Raw genomic sequence first — 25612 nt, forward strand, 5'->3', positions numbered from 1 at the left:
CCTCCATGAAAAACACGACCACACCATAACACCACCGCCTCAGTATTTCACTGTTGGCACTACACAAGCTGCCAGATGAAGTTCACTGGGCAATCGCCATGCCCACATCCTGCTATCGGATCGCCACATTGTATACCATGATTCGTCACGCCACACAATGTTTTTCCACTGTTGAATCGTCCAATGTTTACGCTCCTTACACCAAGTGAGGCGTCGTTTGCCATTTACCGCGTGATGTGTGGCTTATGAGAACTCGCTCGACCATGAAATCCAAGTTTTCTCACCTCCCACCTGACTATCGTAGTATTTGCAGTGGATACTGATGCAGTTTGAAATTCGTGAGTGATGGTCTGGATACATGTCTGCCTATTACACATTACGACCCTCTTCAACTGTCGGCGGTCTCTGTCAGTCAACAGACGAGGTCGGCCTGTACGCTTTTGCACTGTACGTGTCCCTTCACGTTTACACTTCACTATCACATCGGAAACAGTGGACCTAGGGATGTTTAGCAGTGTGGAAATCTCGCGTACAGACGTATGACACAAATGATACCCAATCACCTGACCACGTCCGAAGTCTGTGAGTTGCGCGGAGCGCCCCATTCTGCTCTTTCACGATGTCTAATGACTACTGAGGTCGCTGATATGGAGTAACTGGCTGTAGGTGGCAGCACAATTCACCTAATATGAGAAACGTATGTTTTTGGGGATTTCCGGATACTTTTCATCACATAGTGTATACGTGTAGTATTACAAACACTGTAATGGAGCATGTCATAAACCAACAAAAATAAACACAACACATCTCGATATGCGCACCATTAGTGGCGCAACAGACACCTGACCTGTACTCCACTTCTCTCCACGTGTTTTGCAGAACTGCAGGCGTAACATTTACGACAGCTGCACGAATGCGAAGGCGCATTTCTGGTACATCACAGAATGGTGCGTGGCACACTTAATTCTTGATAAACAGCCATAGAAAGAAACGTCTGGTCTTCTACGGGGCCAAGTAATTGATAGTTTACCTCTCCCATTCCACTGATCCGGGAACTCATCACCCAAGAAATCCCTCACAATGTTCGCAAAATGGCATGGTGCGCCATCTTGTTTAAAGATCACGAGGAAGTTGTGGCACAGCTCTAACATGTTTACGTACGTTGTTGCATTAACTGTGATCTCCGCAAAGACGAATGGGCCTATAAACCCGTCGTTCAACAATCCGCACCACACATTCACTTCCGTAGAGTCACATTCTCACTCAATCACTACGCTGGGGGTGTTTAGATCACCACAAGCGGCAATTGTGCGTGCTTACCGTGCCCGAAGTGTGGAGTGCAGCTTTGACAGAGAAGCATAGTAAATCGAGGAAAGCCTCGTTTCCACGCATTTTTGCCAAAATGTATCCACAAATGCCTTCCGTCGCGGCCTGTCCTCACGCTTGATTTTTATGACGAAGCTGCAGCTTGTACGCCCATAGGCGCAACATTTCTTACGGACGATATCGTGTACTGTCGAACGAGGACATTGTAACTGCCTAGTTGCCTGTCGGACTACCTTACGAGGGCTCCGATGGAAGAACGTACGGATTAATTAAACAGTAGTCTCTGGAAATGCATGCTTCACGTGGTGTGGTCCGACATCGAAGCAAACTCCCAGGTTTCCCGAAGCCGCTTGTCCCATTTCTCGATTGTTACGCAATTGGGAATATCGATACTCTGTCTCATACTGTACTCACGCATAGAACGACGTTATTCCAGTGTAACAAACAGCCTTTAGCCGTGCGGGAGAAAGCACACAAAATGCCTTCTGCTGTGGAAGTGGAATTCACACGCGGTTACGTGAACAACGCAGAAAACATTTTGAATTATCATACTTGTAGAAGCATTCAAAATTTATGTCTTTTTAAATACCAGTTTCTCGTACCTCTGGCATTAAATATGGATTTTTAAATTGATTTTGACAGAGTAATAACTGATGGTACGTTGTAAACTATATTTAACTAAATTAATAATTACATTTTTGTTTATTGAAGCTCTCTCTATCTCTCTTTCCTTTGATTTGCACCCTTCATCGATAATTGTACCTGGGTAAATGCTGAGGGGCATGGCAGAAAACATACAAGACACAATGTTTTTAATTCCGTTGGTGATACATCGTCATTTGTCGGAAGTTTTTTTTAATTTTTTGCACGTAACATTTACCCACATTTCTTAATTTTCTTTCAACATCTTTAATTACTAGACTTTTATATCATCAAACATCCTTGCAGATACTGTATATAGCGTTGAATTTATTTAGAAGATCATTCCTTCCATCTCCACGACACAGCATTTCGGCATTTCGATCCAGACACAAAAGTTCACAAGAAAAGGGTCAACAATAATGATTCAGCGATGCCAAAACGAACGAATGTTTCCGCTCCGAGTCGAATGCTCCGGACTGAGTCGACTGCTTTCATTCGGTTGCTCCCAGACACTGGTTCGACTGAAAAAAAATTGAATGAACAATTCTACCGAAGCGTAAAACTACAACTGAATGAGTCGATCGTTTTTCAACGACCGATTAAATCGATTGTCTCATTCGATTGTTCGCATCATTATCCAACTCGTTCCTCTCCCGCGTGCTTTTTGCAGTGCTCACGTAACCAGGAGAGAGTCTAGCACGTGCTACAGAAGGATACTGAGAAAACGAGGTGTTATTTTTGACGGCTTTTCGGAACATCAAAGAAGAGAAAAAGAAAGCAGGCGATAACGCAGCTGTGAAGAATTCGTTTCACGCCAGTTTCTTTTTTTTCTTCTTCTTCTTCTTCCGTCAAACAGTAGACCTTACAGCTCGTAAAGACTTCAGTTTTACTTTTGTTGGACCTATCTTCTATACTTGGTCTTCCAACGTCTCTCTTTACCTCTGATGATAATGTATTTCTTCAGATAATCGCGTATTGCAAGCAATAAAGGAAGTCAAGGAGGAATTTGGGAAGGAGAAGGAATAAAATTTTTGAGGTTTGTCAGTGACATTCTAGTACTGTCACAGTTGGCAATGTACCTGGCAGATCAATTGAACTGAATGGATAATGTGTTAAGTAATTATGTAAACGGAAATTTTTTAAATATAATACGTTTTTTTAAATCGCACTAAAAAGTGTATAATAATTTCTCGTAGTCCCATACGGATAGGCATGAAAATTTCTGCTTATGAATTTTTAATAGCTATGACAATACTCACAAAAGAAGGTTGTATACATGGAAGAACCCTGGAGATACTAAAAGGTATCAGATAGATTATACACTCCTGGAAATGGAAAAAAGAACACATTGACACCGGTGTGTCAGACCCACCATACTTGCTCCGGACACTGCGAGAGGGCTGTACAAGCAATGATCACACGCACGGCACAGCGGACACACCAGGAACCGCGGTGTTGGCCGTCGAATGGCGCTAGCTGCGCAGCATTTGTGCACCGCCGCCGTCAGTCTCAGCCAGTTTGCCGTGGCATACGGAGCTCCATCGCAGTCCTTAACACTGGTAGCATGCCGCGACAGCGTGGACGTGAGCCGTATGTGCAGCTGACGGACTTTGAGCGAGGGCGTATAGTGGGTATGCGGGAGGCCGGGTGGACGTACCGCCGAATTGCTCAACAAGTGGGGCGTGAGGTCTCCACAGTACATCGATGTTGTCGCCAGTGGTCGGCGAAAGGTGCACGTGCCCGTCGACCTGGGACCGGACCGCAGCGACGCACGGATGCACGCCAAGACCGTAGGATCCTACGCAGTGCCGTAGGGGACCGCACCGCCACTTCCCAGCAAATCAGGGACACTGTTGCTCCTGGGGTATCGGCGAGGACCATTCGCAACCGTCTCCATGAAGCTGGGCTACGGTCCCGCACACCGTTAGGCCGTCTTCCGCTCATGCCCCAACATCGTGCAGCCCGCCTCCAGTGGTGTCGCGACAGGCGTGAATGGAGGGACGAATGGAGACGTGTCGTCTTCAGCGATGAGAGTCGCTTCTGCCTTGGTGCCAATGATGGTCGTATGCGTGTTTGGCGCCGTGCAGGTGAGCGCCACAATCAGGACTGCATACGACCGAGGCACACAGGGCCAACACCCGGCATCATGGTGTGGGGAGCGATCTCCTACACTGGCCGTACACCACTGGTGATCGTCGAGGGGACACTGAATAGTGCACGGTACATCCAAACCGTCATCGAACCCATCGTTCTACCATTCCTAGACCGGCAAGGGAACTTGCTGTTCCAACAGGACAATGCACGTCCGCATGTATCCCGTGCCACCCAACGTGCTCTAGAAGGTGTAAGTCAACTACCCAGGCCAGCAAGATCTCCGGATCTGTCCCCCATTGAGCATGTTTGGGACTGGATGAAGCGTCGTCTCACGCGGTCTGCACGTCCAGCACGAACGCTGGTCCAACTGAGGCGCCAGGTGGAAATGGCATGGCAAGCCGTTCCACAGGACTACATCCAGCATCTCTACGATCGTCTCCATGGGAGAATAGCAGCCTGCATTGCTGCGAAAGGTGGATATACACTGTACTAGTGCCGACATTGTGCATGCTCTGTTGCCTGTGTCTATGTGCCTGTGGTTCTGTCAGTGTGATCATGTGATGTATCTGACCCCAGGAATGTGTCAATAAAGTTTCCCCTTCCTGGGACAATGAATTCACGGTGTTCTTATTTCAATTTCCAGGAGTGTGCAAAAAGGTGGGAATTTAAGGAGATGGGACCTGGATAAACTGAAAGAACCACAGGTTGTACAGAGTTTGGTTGTACAGAGTTTCAAGGAGAGCATAAGGGAACAACTGACAGGAATGGGGGAAAGAAATACAGTAGAAGAAGAATGGGTAGCTTTGAGGGATGAAGTAGTGAAGGCAGCAGAGGATAAAGTAGGTAAAAAGACGAGAGCTGCTAGAAATCCTTGGGTGACAGAAGAAATATTGAATTTAATTGATGAAAGGAGAAAATATAAAAATGCAGTAAATGAAGCAGGCAAAAAGGAATACAAACGTCTCAAAAATGAGATCGACAGGAAGTGCAAAATGGCTAAGCAGGGATGGCTAGAGGACAAATGTAAGGATGTAGAGGTTTGTCTCACCAGGGGTAAGATAGATACTGCCTACAGGAAAATTAAAGAGACCTTTGGAGGAAAGAGAACCACTTGTATGAATATCAAGAGCTCAGATCGAAACCCAGTTCTAAGCAAAGAAGGGAAAGCAGAAAGTTGGAAGGAGTATATAGAGGGTCTACACAAGGGCGATGTACTTGAGGACAATATTATGGAAATGCAAGAGGATGTAGATGAAGATGAAATCGGAGATGCGATACTGCGTGAAGAGTTGACAGAGCACTGAAAGACCTGAGTCGAAACAAGGCCTCGGGAGTGGACAACATTCCATTAGAACTACTCACAGCCTTGGGAGAGCCAGTCCTGACAAAACTCTACCATCTGGTGAGCAAGATGTACGAGACAGGCGAAATACCCTCAGACTTCAAGAAGAATATAGTAATTCCAATCCCAAAGAAAGCAGGTATTGACAGATGTGAAAATTAGCGAACTATCAGTTTAATAAGTCACGGCTGCAAAATACTAACGCGAATTCTTTACAGACAAATGGAAAAACTAGTAGAAGCCGACCTCGGGGAAGATCAGTTTGGATTCCGTAGAAATATTGGAACACGTGAGGCAATGCTGACCCTACGACTTATCTTAGAAGCTAGATTAAGGAAAAGCAAACCTACGTTTCTAGCATTTGTAGACTTGGAGAAAGCTTTTGACAATGTTGACTGGAATACTGTCTTTCAAATTCTGAAGGTGACAGGGGTAAAATACAGGGAGCGAAAGGCTTTTTACAATTTGTGCAGAAACCAGATGGCAGTTATAAGAGTCGAGGGACACGAAAGGGAAGCAGTGGTTGGGAAGGGAGTGAGACAGGGTTGCAGCCTCTCCCCGATGTTATTCAATCTGTATATTGTGCAAGCAGTGAAGGAAACAAAAGAAAAATTCGGAGTACGTATTAAAATCCATGGAGAAGAAATAAAAACTTCGAGGTTCGCCAATGACATTGTAATTCTGTCAGAGACAGCAAAGGACTTGGAAGAGCAGTTGAACGGAATGGATAGTGTCTTTAAAGGAGGATATAAGATGAACATCAACAAAAGCAAAACGAGGATAATGGAATGTAGTCGAATTAAGTCGGGTGATGTTGAGGGAATTAGATTGGGAAATGAGACACTGAAAGCAGTTAAGGAGTTTTGCTATTTGGGGAGCAAAATAACTGATGACGGTCGAAGTAGAGAGGATATAAAATGTAGACTGGCAATGGCAAGGAAAGCGTTTCTGAAGAAGAGAAATTTGTTAACATCGAGTATAGTTTTAAGTGTCAGGAAGTCGCTTCTGAAAGTATTTGTATGGAGTGTAGCCATGTATGGAAGTGAAACATGGACGATAAATAGTTTGGACAAGAAGATAATAGAAGCTTTTGAAATGTGGTGCTACAGAAGAATGCTGAAGATTAGATGGGTAGATCACGTAACTAATGAGGAGGTATTGAATAGGATTGGGGAGAAGAGAAATTGGTGGCACAACTTGACTGGAAGAAGGGATCGGTTGGTAGGACATGTTCTGAGGCATCAAGGGATCACCAATTTAGTATTGGCGGGCAGCGTGGAGGGTAAAAATCATAGAGGGGGGCCAAGAGATGAATACACTAAGCAGATTCAGAAGGATGTTGGTTGCAGTAGTTACTGGGAGATGAAGAAGCTTGCACAGGATAGAGTAGCATGAAGAGCTGCATCAAACCAGTCTCAGGACTGAAGTCCACAACAACATATGACAATACTTGTAAGACTTATAAAGAAAAAGTGGGGCAAATGCCATACATAACAGATGTGTGAACAGTTGACCTCCGAACTATTATCTATTGCAGGCACTCCATGTTTTTTGTTGTCATTTCTACTACAAATCCACGAGCACATTTGGGGCTATACTTTTTTGTTGATTTAAAAACGTGTTACATTATAAATTTATTTTCACTTAAATAACTGTTTTCTATCTTTTAGTCTTTCATGTGTTTGGAATTTGTTAATTGATTTAAAAAAATTTTCTACAACATATATGCTTTGCCCTTGCACACGTTGGTCACATATATATTGCACACATCTTCTCTTAGCATGATCTGTCCATTCCATCCCCCCCCCCCCCCCCCCCCGATCCGTCGTCCACCGCTCGCATACCGTCTGGAACGCACTCTGATACTACCCACAAAACATGTCAGTCCTCGGGGCAGCTGAGATGTCAGGAGTTCCAACCTCTTCCACCCCAAATACCAACCTCACCGAACCAACCGACAGTGAAGTGAGTTCATATTGTATTGTTATCCAGTTCTGAGTTTTGTTTGAAATATCAGTTGTCTAGCTCATCGGAAACTTGATTTAAAATCAACTGCAACATTTTTGGTGGACGAACAAGAAAGCGATGTCATAAAAACGTGTTAAAAAGAAATTTTGAGGTGAACGTCAACAAAAGTCAAAAAGGGTGATAAGTGTTGGGCTGTTTTTGGGGGAAGAGACCAAACAGCGAGGTCATAGGTCTCATCGGATTAGGGAAGGATAGGGAAGGTAGTCGGCCGTGCCCTTTCAAAGGAACCATCCCGGCATTTGCCTGGAGCGATTTAGGGAAATCACGGAAAACCTAAATCAGGATGGCCGGACGCGGGATTGAACCGTCGTCCTCCCGAATGCGAGTCCAGTGTGCTAGCCACTGCGCCACCTCGCTCGGTGGTGATAAGCGTGCCCACAGTAATTAATACTCTGCTGGGGAATTAGATTAGGAAAATATTTGCCAGAGGAATTTAATGTGTTTTGCTAATTGGGTAGCAAGATAACTGATGATGGCGGAAGTAGAGAGAAGCTATAATGCAGCCTTGTGGTACCAAGGGAGCGTTTCTGAAAATCAGAAACTTGTTACCATCTAATATAAATTTAAGTGTGAGAAATACTCCAAATTTGACTGGAGTGAAGCCTCAAACGGTAGTAAAACGCGATCGATAAAGAGTACGGACAAAAACAGAACAGAAACATTTTAAATTTGGTATGACAGAAGACTACTGAAGATTAATGACGAGGCACTGAATCGCTCTGGGAGAAAATAAATTTGCGAGACAACGTCACTAACGGAAGGCATCGGTTGATACGACACATACCGGGTGATCAAAATGTCAGTATAAACTTGAAAACTTAATAAACCACGGAATAATGTAGATAGAGAGGTAAAAATTGACACACATGGTTGGAATGACATGGGGTTTTATTAGAACCAAAAAACAAAAAGAAAACAAAGTTCACAAAATGTCCAACAGACGGCGCTGAACAGCAAAACGTCAGTGACTGCGTATGACAATCGTGTATAAAAGGAGCTGTAATGAGAGAGAGAATCAGATGCGCCAGCAGTCGCAGCATGTTGACGTTACCTGAAAAGGCGCTTTTAGTGAAGCTGTATTAATCAGAATGGGGAATGTGCTAGTTCAGCGTTACGATCCTATCGCCATAGGAAGGCGATTTGAACAGGTGAAGGTCCGTTGACAAATGCAGGTGTGGCGACAATGACTTAGAAGTTCGAAGCCACGGGTTGTTTAGAGGATAGACCACGTAGTGGCCGACCGAGCACAAGGCGTAATGCCGCTGAGACAGTTCAGGAAGAAATGGAGACTGTAGCGGGTTCGTCTATGCACGGGGAAGTCAACGCTCGTGCAGTCGCACGTCGCACCGGCATTCCATACGCCACTGTTTGGTTGGCACTTAGGCGTACCCTACGATGCTATCCGTACAAAATCCATCGACATCATGAACTGTTTATCTGACGATTTAGTGAAGCTGAGGGCATTTGTGGTGTGGGCGTTTCAAAAGATGGCGGAAGATGACGATTGGTTGAGTAACGTGTTGTGGACCGACGAAGCTCATTTCACGTTCCGAGGGTCTGTCAACGCCCACAACTGCAAAATTTGGGCCACCGAAAATCCTAGAACTGTCGTGGAAACTCGATTGCACGACGAGAAAGTCACGGTATGGGTTGGATCCTTCACCGCGTTTTGGGTATAGCAGAACCAACAGTAGAAGGCGTTGTAGAACGATTAAATAACGCAAAACACGTTCCCCTGTGGCCCAGAAAAGAAGAGAAAGACACCTTATATTTGCCGTTGGTGCAAGAAGCCAATTTGACCAGAAATCTCTACAAAAATTCCCAGCGAGTGCAAAGAAAACCTCCGGAAGGAAACACCTAAAGACCTAACACCTGAAAAGTACTAGTGTAATTTTTATTTTTAGAATGTTTTGTGAGAATTTTTATTTTTTTATTATTGCATGTATAATAAAGAATAAAAATATAGCAAAATGTAAAATTTTGAGTGCAGGATATTTGAGTTTTCACAGCAGTAATATTATCATACAATGTTATGTTCATTTTGTGCAGTTTTCTGTTTAAATGCGTTATTTTTATAAAAATAAACTTTAACATTTATTTGAATATATATTTTTTGTGTGGTATTAATGTAACTTTTTACATAAAATCTGAACTGTGCCACTGACAATGCGCAATGCAGTTTTTTCGGCTATTTAAATATAGCCGTCACTCGGACCGCCCCTGGGGCAGTACGTGACTAAAATACATGGGGAGCTAAGAATTAAGAAACTTTAATTACATGCACAGATGGTTCCATTTGGCTGCAGGGCAATATATAGAAGGCTGAGTGGGGCACAGCGCGATTCGAGGGGTCTGGCGATAGCGACGGAGGCGTTCTCTGCAAAAAGTCGATAGCGGAGTGGAGTGTTCGGGAGTAGCTCCGTAATGGCGGGCAGGTCTGGCGATTAGGGGGAACGCTTCCTCCGCGCTAACGGTCCACGCTCGTTAAGGGGCACCAGTGGCGATGTCTGCGCCGCTTGGCCGTTGCCCCCGAGGAAGTAGTCCACTTAATCCTGCTCGTTCCCCGAATAGGTGCGACTCGTGCACCAGTTTCTGGAAATGTTGTCTGTCGTACTGCCGTTGGTGAAAGCAGAGACGTTACCTACCCGAACGATACGTTGTAACCGTCTGAAAAAGGCTGTGTTTGTTGTTGTGTATTATAAACCAAACTGAATTGGTATTCTGTTGTAATTCTTCAGGTTTTCCCCTGAGATAAGATCACATTTGAAAAATCGGGTCGTCTGCCAGTTATTCGCGTTGTTCTTGCGCAATATTTCGTCAGGTGCTCCTTGAGGGGGACCCAGTTATTTAAAACGGTTTCCCGTTCTTTAAGTTTCGTGTATGTCTGTGTCGTAATTTTGAACAATGCAAGTGGTGTAATTATGAAAAATCTGGCTGATACAATGAGCCTCAGACTAGCTGAAACTGCACGGAATTAACTTTTACCAGTAAGATTTAAAAGCTGTATACTGTATAAGCTATCCTGTAGCGTGGAAACGCTCTGTAATTTTATGTACCAAAAACAGACTAAACAAAATTACAAACATTAAATGATACATACGCAAATGTAACAATGCATAATGAGAATGAGACTGTCTGACAAGTAAATGAAATCGGAACAGAATCTTACCTATACTGAACCTGGTAATTACGAAATGCATAGCGTAACTGTAAATAATGTTGATGTATTACGACTGTGATGTTAAACTGACCCTAGCCGATTGTCATGGCTTTAACCTCCGTACTGCTCGAATGTGATGAACACTAAAATATAGTATATATTGGTGTAAACAGCACATCCATTATATATACTGCCATAAAAGTGAGACATTTAGTTGAAAGTCGTTTGCCCGGTGTCGGGCGAGAAATACGATGTTGCAGTCATGCGTAATTCTGAACTGCATGTCCTTGGAACTTTGCATCGTAATTCAGAATAAAACAGCCATTGCAATATCGAATTAAAATATAGCGTAGCATCAAACCAGCTAAAGAAAAACATAGTCTTGTGCAGTATAATGCAAGGGAATGTTAGTATCCTATGCTTTAGTTTTACTTTTGTGCAGCAGTGTTCCGCTTAGTACAATACGGGAACACGCAATTGAAAACCCAAATTTTTGTGAGGAGGCAGTGGAGGATACTACATGTACTAAATAACGTAGAAGGGCCCAGCTTTCAAAAACAATAATGTAACTGATTTTTGTTAATAATTACACCATCTTTACTAAAATTACTTATTATTAAAAAGATGACTCTGCCATGAAATTAATCATTGAAATGGTAAGGAAGTGGTAAATCTATATCTCAGAATAAAAGTCATGTGCACAGATGACTCTAATTACGTCCGATCAATGAAACTAACTTGAACCAATAAAGAAGAATCCCTTTTTCAAACACATCCTATATTAAGCGCAAGCAAGTATTGCAGCGACCTTACCTGACTATCTTTATTATTCTCAAATCAACCTTTACCAAATCGCATTTCCAAATAACAACATCGTCTGCATTTGTATCTCTGTGCTCTGCTAGATACTTCCCGATAGCGTAACCAACACACAGCTCACTCACTTGGTTCTCACAGAATACTACTGGCAACGACCGTGCTACAACGTTCTTTCTTTCGCGAATTAAGTGTGGGTTCGTAACTACCATTGGAACGTGCGTGTCCCGTGATAGGTTATCAAAGAACCAGTAGGAATTTACCGCATGTTGTTGCTATATAACATGTGTCAAGTTTTTTTGGTGTCAGAACTGTTTCACACGGTATCACCATCAGGAGAATCGATGTGAATGTCACTCGAGAGACTAGAATTCGCATGAAGTAATAAAGAGCTTGCCTCAAGGAATAATATACCACAATGTCAATATTTGTAATCATAAATACGATCCGTGTGCTTTCATGAAAATATACAGAGTGAACCAGAACTCCACCATTGAACTGTCTGAGGTGGTAGTATGGGTTAAAAAATAAAAGTCTACTCTACGAGTAAAATGCGAATTATAAGAGGTAAGAGCATTAGTTCAGTAGAAGAGATGTGTTTCCTAATAGCGAAGATGAACAAGTGTTCTCAAGGTATCCACTTTTGAGTCCATGTTTACTCGACGCCTTTTTCTTTTCTTGGGCCTTATTACCACCTCTCAAAGTAAAGATAAGTGAGCAGCTTTCAGTAGAAGAGGTGTTTCACAGTAACGAAGATGCATAAGCGCTCACAGCTCTCAAGGTATTTTATAGTTTCTCTTTAGCAGATTTTTTCCCCTTGTTTTGGTTCTTACTTCTGCCTCTGAAAGTTTGTCTGTCGAGTCTAGTTCGCCTGTACTTCATTTCATTACCAATGGGACATGATATGGCCCACGACAACATATCAATGCAACACTTACGTCCCTGCCCCCATCCACCCTCGCGTTGGCAAATGAAAACAGTGGGAAATATTTTCTTCATGTTACTTCTGGCGACGACATTAATTAAAATAAAGATATATTAATGTCTTTCACTCCGAATAAAGAATATTAGTGAAAGGGTACATACAGATATAGCAGCAATTGAGAAAGTTATTGCTCACAGTATTGGTTGCACTGCAGTATTCTGTATCCTTTGCATACTGCGTTGTGGTTCTCCAGAGCCTGTACAGTGAGGTGACAACAGTCATGGGATAGCGATATGGACACATACAGATGCCGGCAGTTTCACGTACACATGTTATACACTACTGGCCATTAAAATTTCTACACCAAGAAGAAATGCAGATGATAAACGGGTATTCATTGGACAAATATACTAGAACTGACATGTAATTACATTTTCACGCAATTTGGGTGTATAGATCCTGAGAAATCAGTACCCAGAACACCACCTCTGGCCGTAATAACGGCATTGATACGCCTGGGCATTGAGTCAAACAGAGCTTGGGTGGCGTGTACAGGTACAGCTGCCCATGCAGCTTCAACACGATAGCACAGTTCATCAAGAGTAGTGACTGGCGTATTGTGACGAGCCAGTTGCTCGGCCACCATTGACCAGACGTTTTTAATTTGTGAGAGATCTGGAGAATGTGCTGGCCAGGGCAGCAGTCGAACGTTTTCTTTATCCAGAAAGGCCCGTACAGGCCCTGCAACATGCGGTCGTGCATTATCCTGCTGAAATGTAGGGTTTCGCAGGGATCGAATGAAGAGTAGAGCCAAGGGTCGTAACACATCTGAAATGTAACGTCCACTGCTCAAAGTGCCGTCAATGCGAACAAGAGTGAGACGTGTAACCAATGGCACCCCATACCATCACGCCGGGTGATACGCCAGTATGGCGATCACGAATACACGCTTCCAATGTGCGTTCATCGCGATGTCGCCAAACACAGATGCGACCATCATGATGCTGTAAACAGAACCTGGATTCATCCTAAAAAATGACGTTTTGCCATTCGTGCAGCCAGGTTCGTCGTTGAGTACACCATCGCAGGCGCTCCTGTCTGTGATGCAGCGTCAAGGGTAACCGCAGCCATGGTCTCCGAGCTGATAGTCCATGCTGCTGCAAACGTCGTCGAACTGTTCGTGCAGATGGTTGTTGCCTTGCAAACCTCCCCGTCGGTTGACTCAGGGATCGAGACGTGGCTGCACGATCCGTTACAGCATTGCGGATAAGATGCCTGTCATCTCGACTGCTAGTGATACGAGGCCGTTGGGATCCAGCAAGTCGGAAACTTGATGGTACGCATTTCTCCTCCTTACACGAGGCATCACAATAACGTTTCACCAGGCAACGCCGGTCAACAGCTGTTTGTGTATGAGAAATCGGTTGGAGACTTTCCTCATCCCAGCACGTTGTAGGTGTCGCCACCGGCGCCAACCTTGTGTGAATCCTCTGAAAAGCTAATCATTTGTATATCGCAGCATCTTCTTCCTGTCGGTTAAATTTCGCGTCTGTAGCACGTTATCTTCGTGGTGTAGCAATTGTAATGGCCAGTAGTGTAAAAGTGCACTGCATTCACGGAGCCGTCCTTTGTATTCATGTGATTCATGTGAAATGGTTTCCGACGTGAACGTCGCCGCACGACCGGAATTAACAGACTTAAACGCGGAACTGTAGTTGGAACTGAACGCATGGGACATTCCATTTCGGAAATAGTTAGAGAATTCAATATTCCAAGTTCCAAAGTGTAAAGAATGAGCCGAGAGTGGCAAATTTCAGTCATTACCTCTCACCGCGGGCAACGCAGTCGCCGATGTCCTTCACTTAACAACCGAGAGCGGCTGCGTTTGCATAGAGTTGTCGATGCTAACAGAAAAGTAACACTGCGTGAAATAGTCGCAGAAATCAATGAGGGACGTGAGACAAACGTATCCGTTAGGGCACTGCGGCAAATTTTGGCGTTATCGGGCAATAGTAGCAGATGTCCGACGCGAGCACTTTCGCTAACAGCACGATATCGTCTGCACTGCCTCTCCTGGGCTCTTGCTAGTATCGGTTGCACCCTAGATGACTGGAAATCCGTGGTCTGGTCAGATGAGTGCCGATCTCGGTTCGTCACAGATGGTGGTAGAGTTCGAGTGAGGTGCAGACCCCACGAAGCCATGGTCCAAATTGTCAACGAGGCGATGTGCAATCTGGTGGTGGCTCCATAGTCCTGTGGGCTGAGTTTACACGGAATGGACAGCGTCCTCTGGTCGCACTGAACCAATCCTTGATTGGAAATGGTTATGTTTGTCTACTTGGAGACCACTTGCAGCCGTTCACGGATTTCATGTTACCAAACAACGATGGAATTTTCATGGATGACAGTGTGCCATGACACAGGCCCACAATTGTTCACGATCGGGTTGAAGAACATTCTGGACAGTTCGAGAGAACGTTTCGGCCGCCCAAATCGCCCAGAATCCCATCGAACATTTACGGGACATAATCGAGAGGTCGGTCCGTGCACACAAAATCCCTCACCAGCACCAGTTTCGTAATTATGGCCGGTTATAGAGGTAGCATGGCTCAATATTCCTGCAGGAGACTTCCATCGGCTTGTTGAATCCATACCACCTCGCCGTGCTGCACGACGCTCTGCAAAAGGAGGTGCGACCCGATGTTAGTAGGTTTCCCATCACATTTGTCACTTCAGTAGAGGAAGCTTGTGCTCCGTCTCTAATAGCCCTGTCTTCGACAGCCCTAGTCTTCAGAATGAAATTTTCACTTTGCGGCAGAGTGTGCGCCGATCTGAAACTTCCTGGCAGATTAAAACTGCGCGCCGGATCGAGACTCGAACTCGGCACCGATGCTTCCTCGTAGACTAAACGAGTTTCGGTCCAGTATACAGTTTTAATGCGCCAGGAAGTTTCGGCCCTAACCACGGTGCTTTCCTAGGTATGATACTGTTGGCGGTGGTGTGGCGTTGCCTTTCCCCGGCCTCTGAACTGAATTACCCAGACAGTTGCAGTGGGACCACAGTTTGACGTGGACTCCGAACCGGGGCGCAACTCGGCTTCTTCATATACACTTGTCGTTACCAGAAGTGAAAGTAGGGATAAATGAAAGAAAAACTCCAAGGGCCAGCTCGGGATCGAACTCTGAAGCTCTGGATTTGTACTCTGATAGCCACCCAGCCACTAGGTGTAGCTGTCCTCCACTCGTACAGATGGCACCAATACATCGAAAATATCGATACTTTGCCTTCGATATATCAGCATGGATATTACTCCGACGATATAGCGAAAAAGTATATGAATCAATATTCAATAAAATATTGGCATCTCTGTCCACCCGAAGGTTGGTTTGTGCAGTGCAGTGCGGTCATGTACTGACTGTAATTAAAAATATTTAAAAATGTGCGTACTAGTTGTAAAAGTTAGTAACTTTGGTGATTCCTTGCCTTCCTCAATCTTTGAGGCGACGTAACCGGCAATTTAGAGAGAAGGGTCGGTGAGATTTTATTTAAAATGGACTCTGAACCATGGTTGCGACTTGTCATTTTTCAGTTAAGGAATTCATTGCCAGTGGTGGAGGAGGTGACATATGACAGAATGACAGCAGGATCGAATGAGGTTTGAATACCGCGCTTTTAAATCTACAATTTGATACGTACCCAACAAAGCCGTTGAGATACACAAATGCAATTGTTTGACGTAAACAAAAGTATCAAGAAAATATCAACTTCCCGCTAACTAAGAGGGATAGTCACAAAGTTTTGATTATCACATTGAATAAATAAAGTTAAGAAATTAATTTTTGTTCGTCTGCTGGTACATGTCTGTAGATCTGGTACACGCTGCGAACCCCTCACCATAGTAGTAGCACGCCGCTAGAGAAATCAAAGTGGCACGAATTGAAGATTTGATTGTGTATCCTGACTGTAGACATGTACCTCGAAACACGTAAAAAATTTAAAGAAACTACAGGATGCGGCAGTTGAGCGCGAAGATTGAGGACTGGCAGGCTCCGTAAGTGGGAGGGGAAACTGGGGGGGAGCGGGGGTGGTATGGAAGGGAGTACTGGACGTCTAGTCAAGTGGAAGTTGCAGTAGCCACAGTGTACTGGTCAAGTACGTAACATGCGTTTGCTGTAAAGGTGTATTACAAAAACGCAGGTAGTTCTGTTGGAGCTCAGTACACTTTCCAGCGAGAGTTTAATTTACCCTCAAGGGCTCTCGCGCCGTCTCCCAACGCTATCGACCTATGGGGTGAAAAACTCTGAAGCCACAGGTAGCACTACAAAGTAAAGAGGTGGTAGTGTAATAACAAGTTGGGTCCGAGGAGAATATTGATCACCTAGAGATGCGGGCTGTACAATCCCTCCAACCTCAGTACTATAACTCCATACACTTTTACCAAGCGATGTTAACACTCCAAGTGCCCTGCTCGTAACATTACATTGCCTTGAATGTTGGAAAAAGTAACATGCCCGTACTAGACTGTTCAGTCACATTAATGTGGCCACCTGTCAAAAGTCTGAATACGGTCTCCAAAGATAAATGCAAAGTTGTGTTGACCCATTGTGCCTTCCAGAATGACGAGACCACCCAGTGAACGCCACAAAACATTCCATAGACCATACCGCTCCCTCCTCTGGCCTGGATCCTTCAGACGACTATTGCAGGGTGTTTGGTTTCAGAAGTTTCAAGCGTCGTTGAACATCAACGTCGACCATAAGACGGTGGTCACTCGAATGCGACTAGACCGTGTATTTCGGGCACAACATCTGGGTGAGAAATATCATACTCGTAATATTACGGGCGTGGCGGTCTTAACTAAGATGCTATGCCCAAGTATAACGGGCATGACATACTTTCCAACACTAAAGGCAACGTAATATGACGGGCATGGCACTGAACGTTATCGGTAAAAATAGGGAGAGAGTTCACAAGTTACACATGAATGATCAAGCCCACTTTCACGTTAGCTGTTTTGTCAAACAAGCAGAACATTTTATATTGGTCTGATGAAAACTCAGATCGTCTCTACGACCCCAACCCCCCTCTATCTAGAAAAAAATAATAGTTTAGTGCTCAATATCATCTTGGTCAAAAAGCAGACTTCCCTTTTTTGAGGATGAACAAGGTAATACGGTGAGTGACGCTATACTATAAAGTTATCGTGACATGTCGGTAACATTTTCTCTGCGTGAATTCGATGTCGATAACTCTCGTCGAGTAGGATGGCGCAAACAGCCATAGCCTTACAACCCTCAGACTCGCATTTCTGGTCGTTTCCTCAGCAGAAATGGCGATATTCCACGGCCTCAACATTCAACAGACTTATCGGCTCAAGACTTTTCTTTGAGGTTACCTCAAGTCCAAATTGTTGGGTGTAAGGCCTGCCAGTTATGCAAAATACCGTTTTTCCCAAGTTACCATACATGTTTCAGCACCTCTGTGTCATCATCAGTGGGTTTCTGTTTTATTTAATCCTTACACTCGGTTTGCATGGTTTTTCTGGACCACTTGTGTGTTATTTATTACAGGTAGCTTGTCATGTTTTCGTGTGGCAAGTGTGGTTTGGTCGTAAAAGCACTTTGATGATGATGATGTTTGATTTGTGGGGCGCTCAATTGTGCGGCTATCAGCGCCCATACAAATTCCCAACCTTTGGTCTTCCCAAGCTGGCGAATGATGATGAAAATCCCTGGCCCCAAAAGCACTTTGCATTTCACTAAAAAACACTGTAATTCAGTTTATTTTGGTGAAGTGCAAAGTGCTTTTACGACCATATTTGTGAAAATACGTATCGTATTCACGTGTGTTTCACAATACCCCAAAAAAATGGTTTAAATGGCTCTGAGCACTATGCGACTTAACTTCTGAGGTCATCAGTTGCCTAGAACTTAGAACTAATTAAACCTAACTAACCTAAGGACATCACACACATCCATGCCCGAGGCAGGATTCGAACCTGCGACCGTAGCGGTCGCTCGGCTCCAGACTGCAGCGCCTAGAACCGCACGGTCACTCCGGCCGGCCACAATACCTCACTATGATGCTGAGAATAAAAGGGCTTGCCACACGAAAACATAACAAGCTACCTGCAGTAAATAATACACAAATGGTCCTGAAAAACCATGCAAATCGAGTGCAAAGATTAAATAAAACAGTAACCCACTGATGATGGCACAGAGGTGCTGAAACATGTTTGGGAACTTGAAAAAACAGTGTTTTGCATAACTGGCGGACCTTATATCCAACAATTTTAACCGTAAACGCGGTAAACACAAGGAGCTGCAAATCCAAATGATGAGTATCTTAAGTCCAAAGTTCACCTGGAAACGATCCAAGAACCAGAGATGATTCGAAGGGGTGTATTCGCCAAGAAATAGACAACATTCCTTTGGAGGTGCTACGCAACGTCATGGTCGGATACACCATTAGATTCTGACAATGTGCTCGAAACCATGGACGCCATCTTAGTGATACCATATTCAAAAAATGCCAGGAATGAAAAACAAAAATCTGCGTGCACTGGTCAGGTCCGCGCCACAGATTTTTCGTGGAAACATTTAGATAAAATCATAACAACATTTAGATATTAATAATACCGGAGAATAAAAGAAAAGTTGCTACTCACCATATAGCGGAGATGCTGAGTCACGATAGGCACACCCAAAAAGATTCTCTGAGACTGCAAACGTGTGTGCAAGTTGCGTTTGTGTGTGTGTGTGTGTGTGTGTGTGTGTGTGTGTGTGTGTGTGTGTGTGTACTGCTGACAAAGGCGTTAATGACCGAAAGCTATAAATGTGTGAACCTTTTTGTTGTGCCTATCGCGACTCAGCAACTTTCCTTGTCTGGTATGGTTACATTCCATCCTGGATTTTGCATTGTTTGATTTAGATATATGAATATGTAATTTGGTTATAAATCCCTTTAACATAAAAGTAGAGTAGAGTAATGGATACGGAACATATATAAACTACAATTTTGGACTGCTGCTGACTGGTGCATGCGCGATTAGTCAGCTAAGTAAGCGCTTTGCGCCGTTTTTCCTTATTTCCTTTTCCAGGGTGCTGTAAAATTCGCATTCACTCTGCACTGAACTTTTTAAGCTCCTTGAATTAAATCTGACGCGAGCTTTCCCCTGAATTGCGGCTTCTATGATTCCGAGCATATTTACGAGGCGCGTGCGACGACATCTTTCATAATTTTGTAATTTGCAGTTTTATACCGATTTTCACTTATAGCCAGGTTGGTATTTTTACTGGCTCACTTTGGCTCCGCAAGCTCTTCACAGACATACTTGAATTAATGTACTAGCTAAATGCGTTTCCATGCTACACTAATTTATAACTTTACACAAAGCTAATTCGTACCAAGCACGAGCAAGGACTGGTGCGATGACGTCACAGGCAAACTAAATACTGCGCGACAGACATTATCTGTCCGCTGTGGGCTCAACCATTTTTACAGCTTATTAATCTCTTAGTCATCAGCGATTCAAATCTGCCGTATTTTGTCACACGAGTCAAAAATCACCAATTCTCCCGTTTTTTTTGTTTTTGTTTTTATCATGTGACTGCCTTATCCTGCAGTTTTTTTTTTTTTCGACGTGATAATAAACTGGGACTGCCCCTCATAAACAGAAAAGCGGCTACGGCTCTTCCGGGCGCGCATTTAACATAAAATGGCCGCCACGGCATCCGGAAGAAGTATCTTGTTACAAAACCGGTGGCTACGCGTTAGGGCGTTACGAACCACCAGCGACCCAATCCGGCACGGGTCAGCCATCTGCGCTCCCATGCTCCAGATTTCAGTAGGGCGGTGTGGTCGCCCAAACACGCCGCCATCACGTTCGTTCCATCGCGGGGACAAAACAGCCGCCATCGCTTTTATAGCTGCTCGTTGTCCGCTGAAACCGTGTAGGCACGATCAAAAAGCAAACAAGCGAATGTGGCTTCTATTGCGCTCCTCTGCCGTCCCAATTTAAAACGCGCACACCGGTATATCATCACGAACCGTTTGTAGGGCAGCCTGCTAATTCCCTTCAGTACACTGGTCATTTATAATCGAATCGTGCACATGCGCGCGTGTGATAACTCTTACTGCCGCATGACAATATACGCAGTAATAGCTCTTTCTTTATTTCCCTAGAGTGTTCCACTTACAGATACGGGTGACGCGGCGCCCAACGTACTATTTAAAAACAAATATGGAACTCGCGTGCAGTGTGGGCAGTTCGTGAACGCCTCACCCGATTCACAGTACGCCGTAATTGTAAACAAGTAGCGACATCTATCTTTGTGGGTCAGACGATAATTTGTGTCTCTGTGTAATTCCCGATATACAGATAATGTTTAGAAGTGATGAGGCCGAAAAACATTTCTAGAATGCAGTGTGTTCCGTGTTGCCGGTGCGCTGTTTTTCTGAGGCGCTAGCTTTGTGCGATTTCAGTCGAAGCCTCCGACTCGCTCCGTCAGAGTATGTTGTGAGTGAAGTTGGACTTACTGAAGTTTCCTAGCAGATCAAAACGGTGCGCCCGACCGACACTCGAATTCGGAACCTTCGCCTTTCGCGAGCAAGGGTTCTGCCAAGCACGACTCAAGAACCGTCCTAACAATTTTAGTTCCGACAGTTCTTGTCTCCTACCTTCCAAAGCAAAGGTCCCGAGTTCGAGTCTCGGTACAGTTTTGATCCACATAAAGCTTCATACCAGCGCAAACTCCGCTGCAGAGTGAATATATCATCCTAGTTCCACATTACTGAACGCAAACTCTAAGAAGCCCCTCGGCGGTGTGACTAGATACCTGTACGTGAACAGGAAGTAATCGAAATATGTTGATCGGTTTTCAGTGCTCTCCGGCTGCTATCAACTGCTTCGACTGATGTGACATCTCATTGTATTTACTAAATGCTCCTATCCAAGGACTCGCAAGAGAATGATCCGAGATTCTGAACGCTACCCAGAGTCGTCACAGCTTCGATTCTCAGGTGTCGTATTTGATTCATGGGTCCTTCATATTAACCATGTAGCAAGTGATCGAAAAAAAAGCATTAAATGTTATCCAATCAGTCTCCCGAGTTTCCTGGGGGCCTCATCCCACCCATTTACTGATGTTGAATCGTTGCAGAGAACGGTAGTATGGCACTCCATAGTGGTCAAAGGAACATCCTGAGGACACTACACAAATTTTAGTTTAAATGTATTCGACAGCGCTTAGGCCCTATACGTCCTGCCCCTACGAAAAAGCACTCCTTCAGGCCACGAGTGGCCTACGGGGACCATCCGACCGCCGGGTCATCCTGAGAGGAGGATGCGGATAGGAGGGGCGTGTGGTCAGCACACTGCTCTCCCGGTCGTTATGATGGTATTCTTGGCGGAAACTGCAACTATTCGGTCGAGTAGCTCCTCAATTGGAATCACGAGGCTGAGTGCACCCCGAAAAATGGCAACAGCGCATGGCGGCCCGGATGGTCACCCATCCAAGTGCCGACCACGCCGGACAGCGCTTAACTTCGGTGATCTCACGGGAACCGGTGTATCCACTGCGGCAAGGCCGTTGCCCCGCCCCTACGAAAGCCAAATGAAATGCACTTGCGTATCAGATGGTAGTAGCTGGTGGACAAATTTCACCTTAACAGGATGTCCTCGACTTAATTCAACGGAATTCTCCCTTCACCCTTCCTCCTGTGCCGTTGGTCAGTCGTAGATTATGAGGTCATCTGTCAATTAAAACCGTCGGCCCAAGGTCGTGCCCTGTCTGTATGCATAATTACTCATAGTTTTCTCCCATGAATGGCGTATATATCCAGACAGCACTCACTGACAGAAAATCCATTCATCTGTTGTGATATAAAGTGTAAACTATACCAGAAAACGTCGAACATTTTGCACGTATAGATCGATGTCTCCAAGTTAAAAGACCGAGAATATGTGGGCTAAGCCTTCCTCTGTCCACAAATACGTCTCAAAAATGTTTCAACTCCCAAAACGAACTTTTTTTCTTCGAATGTCACCTCCCTTCGAATTTCCAAGGTTCCCATTCTATCCGATTCTATGTCGGTTCTCCAATCTCTAAGGCACAAAAAGTGGAATTCAGAAACCATCAGCCTCCACTTTGCAATCATTTGACGGTGATCAAGCGTTAAAATCCAAAGCCAGACCATGTAATTCCTCTGGGTTACATCTCACTGCGAAATCACTTGTAATGAAGAAGTTGTTATTCTTGCTAAAAGAAGCCACAATATCCAGAACCTTTCAACAACTTCAAATTTTCGCTCTTTGAATTGTACCGCCTGGCCACACAGAATGCCTTTCAACAATGGCAGGAAGCCTGGAACGTGTCTTAGTTTTTAATGTTCATATGTTTGTGAAATCTTATGGGACTTAACGTGATCAGTCCCTAAGCTTACACACTACTTAACCTAAATTATCCTAAGAACAAACACACACACCCATGCCCGAGGGAGGACTCGAACCTCCGCCGGGACCAGCCGCACAGTATATGACTGCAGCGCCTCAGACCGCTCGGTTTAGTTTTTGAGTAGAAGACATTATGCTTGTGTTCGGCCTGTCATCCCACGTAGACTCTGGTTTTGCGATGTTCGCCTACCTAGATGGCTGTATGAGGTTCAACCACGGAAGTTTTCCGATACACCTTCACCTCAATGGAATAACTCCAACTCCGTTCTGTGACTGCAATAACATTACAGAAGGTGACGTAAATCACGTCCTCTTTGCACGTTCAAAATAGGACAGACACACACCAAAATCGCGTCGTCTAAAAGTAGGCCGGCCGTGGTGTGTGGCCGATCGGTTCTTGGCTCTTTAGTTCGGAACCGCGCTGCTGCTACGGTCGCAGGTTCGAATCCTGCCTCAGGCACGGATGTGTGTGTGATGTCCTTAGGTTAGTTAGGTTTAAGTAGTTCTAAGTCTAGGAGATTGATCACCTCAGATGTTAAGTCCCATTGTGCTTAGAGCCATTTGAACCATTTGAACCCAAACAACTATGGATTATTTATGAATGACAATGCACCATGTCACCGGGCCACAATTTTTCGCAGTTGGTCTGAAGAACATTCTGGACAGTTCGAGCGAAAGATCTGGCCACCCGGATCGTCCAAGGTGAATTCCATCGAACATTTATGGGACATAATCTACAAGTCGGTTCGTACACAAAATCCTGCACCGGCAACACTTTTGCAATTATGGACGGCTATAGAGGCAGCATGGCTCAATATTTCTACAGGGGACTTACAACGACTTGTTGAGTCCACCCCATGTCGGGTTGCTGCACTACGCCGGGCAAAAGAAGGTCCGTCACGATATTAGGATATCTCACGTGACTTTTGTCACCTCAGTGTATGCACTCCCTAGTACTGTGGTCCGCGAAGAAAGTGGACGAGAGAACCTGAACGAATGTGTGTTGTCATCTGCACTATAAAACGAGAATTCGCCAAGTTACGCAGCTGAGGTGGAAGTGAGCGTTTGGTTTGGTTTTTGGTTTTAGGGCGCAAAACTGCTTTGGTCATTAGCGCCCGGTCCGTGACTTAGGAAACAGTAAAAAACCGAAAATGGAAACCAGCAGCAGTGGGAACGAAACTCAAAAAATTGGAGAAACTAAAAGCAGAAGGAAGGCTTAAAAATCCACTACAGAAAGGGGTTGGTTGTCCCCAAAAAAAGCTTCAAATGACTGACGTCATTTCACTGGCACTAATAAACTGCTAAAATTGGCGATATATCAGGCGACAGCTGTAGACGGGCGCGTAACGGAGTAAAATAGGGGCGCTCAATTAAAAGGTGTCTTACCGTCCACAGCTGGGAGCAGTGGGGACAGAGTGGGGGAGGATCGCCGCTTAAAAGATGTCAATGGCTAAAAAGACAGTGCCCTATCCGGAGTCTAGTTAAAATTACCTCCTCCCGACGACGCGTTCGGGAGGAAGTGGTCCAAGCACAAGGAAGAGCTTTCACGTCCCGCAATTTATTATGGGGAAGTGTCGACCAATGTGCGTGCCATAAAAGAACAACACGACGACATAAAACGCTCCGTAGATCGGCGAAGGGAATCGATTGAATAGCTGGCCGAAGAAGAGAGACTGCAGCCTTGGCCGCTATATCGGCCGCCTCATTTCCAAATATATCAACGTGTCCCGGGAGCCAGAGGAACGCCACCGACACGCCCCCCAGGTGGAGCAAGCGCAGACAGTCCTGAATCCGGTAGACCACAGGGTGGACAGGGTAAAGAGCTTGGAGACTGAGGAGAGAGCTGAGAGAATCTGAACAGATAACATACTGTATCCGCTGATGGCGGCGGATGTAGTGGACAGCCTGGAGAACAGCGTAAAGCTCCGCAGTATAAACCGAACACTGGTCGGGAAGCCGAAATTGATTTGGGGTGTCGCCAACAATATAGGCGCTCCCTACACCAAACGATGTTTTTGAGCCATCAGTGTAAATAAATGTGGCTTCCTTCATTTGTGCACATAGAGCAGAAAATGCCCGACGATAAACAAGTGAAGGGGTACCATCCTTGGGAAACTGACAAAGGTCACGGAACAGGCAGATTCGGGGACGGAGCCAAGGCGGTGCTGTACCCCAAGTTGTCAAGAAGAAGTGAGCGTTTGGCGCCATTGGCCGGGAGGCCCCTTGCGGGGCAGGTCCGGCCGCCTTGGTGCAGGTGTTACTACGAGGGCAGTTCAATAAGTAATGCAACACATTTTTTTTCTAGGCCAATTTTGGTTGAAAAAACCGGAAATTTCTTGTGGAATATTTTCAAACATTCCCGCTTCGTCTCGTATAGTTTCATTGACTTCCGACAGGTGGCAGCGCTGTACGGAGCTGTTAAAATGGCGTCTGTAACGGATGTGCGTTGCAAACAACGGGCAGTGATCGAGTTTCTTTTGGCGGAAAACCAGGGCATCTCAGATATTCATAGGCGCTTGCAGAATGTCTACGGTGATCTGGTAGTGGACAAAAGCACGGTGAGTCGTTGGGCAAAGCGTGTGTCATCATCGCCGCAAGGTCAAGCAAGACTGTCTGATCTCCCGCGTGCGGGCCGGCCGTGCACAGCTGTGACTCCTGCAATGGCGGAGCGTGCGAACACACTCGTTCGACATGATCGACGGATCACCATCAAACAACTCAGTGCTCAACTTGACATCTCTGTTGGTAGTGCTGTCACAATTGTTCACCAGTTGGGATATTCAAAGGTTTGTTCCCGCTGGGTCCCTCGTTGTCTAACCGAACACC

At 45.1% G+C, this 25612-nt stretch overlaps 1 protein-coding gene and 1 pseudogene across 2 annotated transcripts in view; both read right to left on the reverse strand.

Annotated features, from left to right (window-relative positions):
• The window catches only part of LOC124596421 (solute carrier organic anion transporter family member 5A1), a 441010-nt gene that overhangs the window by 99220 nt on the left and 316178 nt on the right, over window positions 1-25612 (reverse strand). The gene's annotated exons all lie outside the window — the stretch shown is intronic.
• On the reverse strand, window positions 21811-21928 carry LOC124596781 (annotated as a pseudogene).

Source organism: Schistocerca americana, chromosome 2 (assembly GCF_021461395.2).
Source record: "Schistocerca americana isolate TAMUIC-IGC-003095 chromosome 2, iqSchAmer2.1, whole genome shotgun sequence".
Taxonomy (NCBI): domain Eukaryota; kingdom Metazoa; phylum Arthropoda; class Insecta; order Orthoptera; family Acrididae; genus Schistocerca; species Schistocerca americana.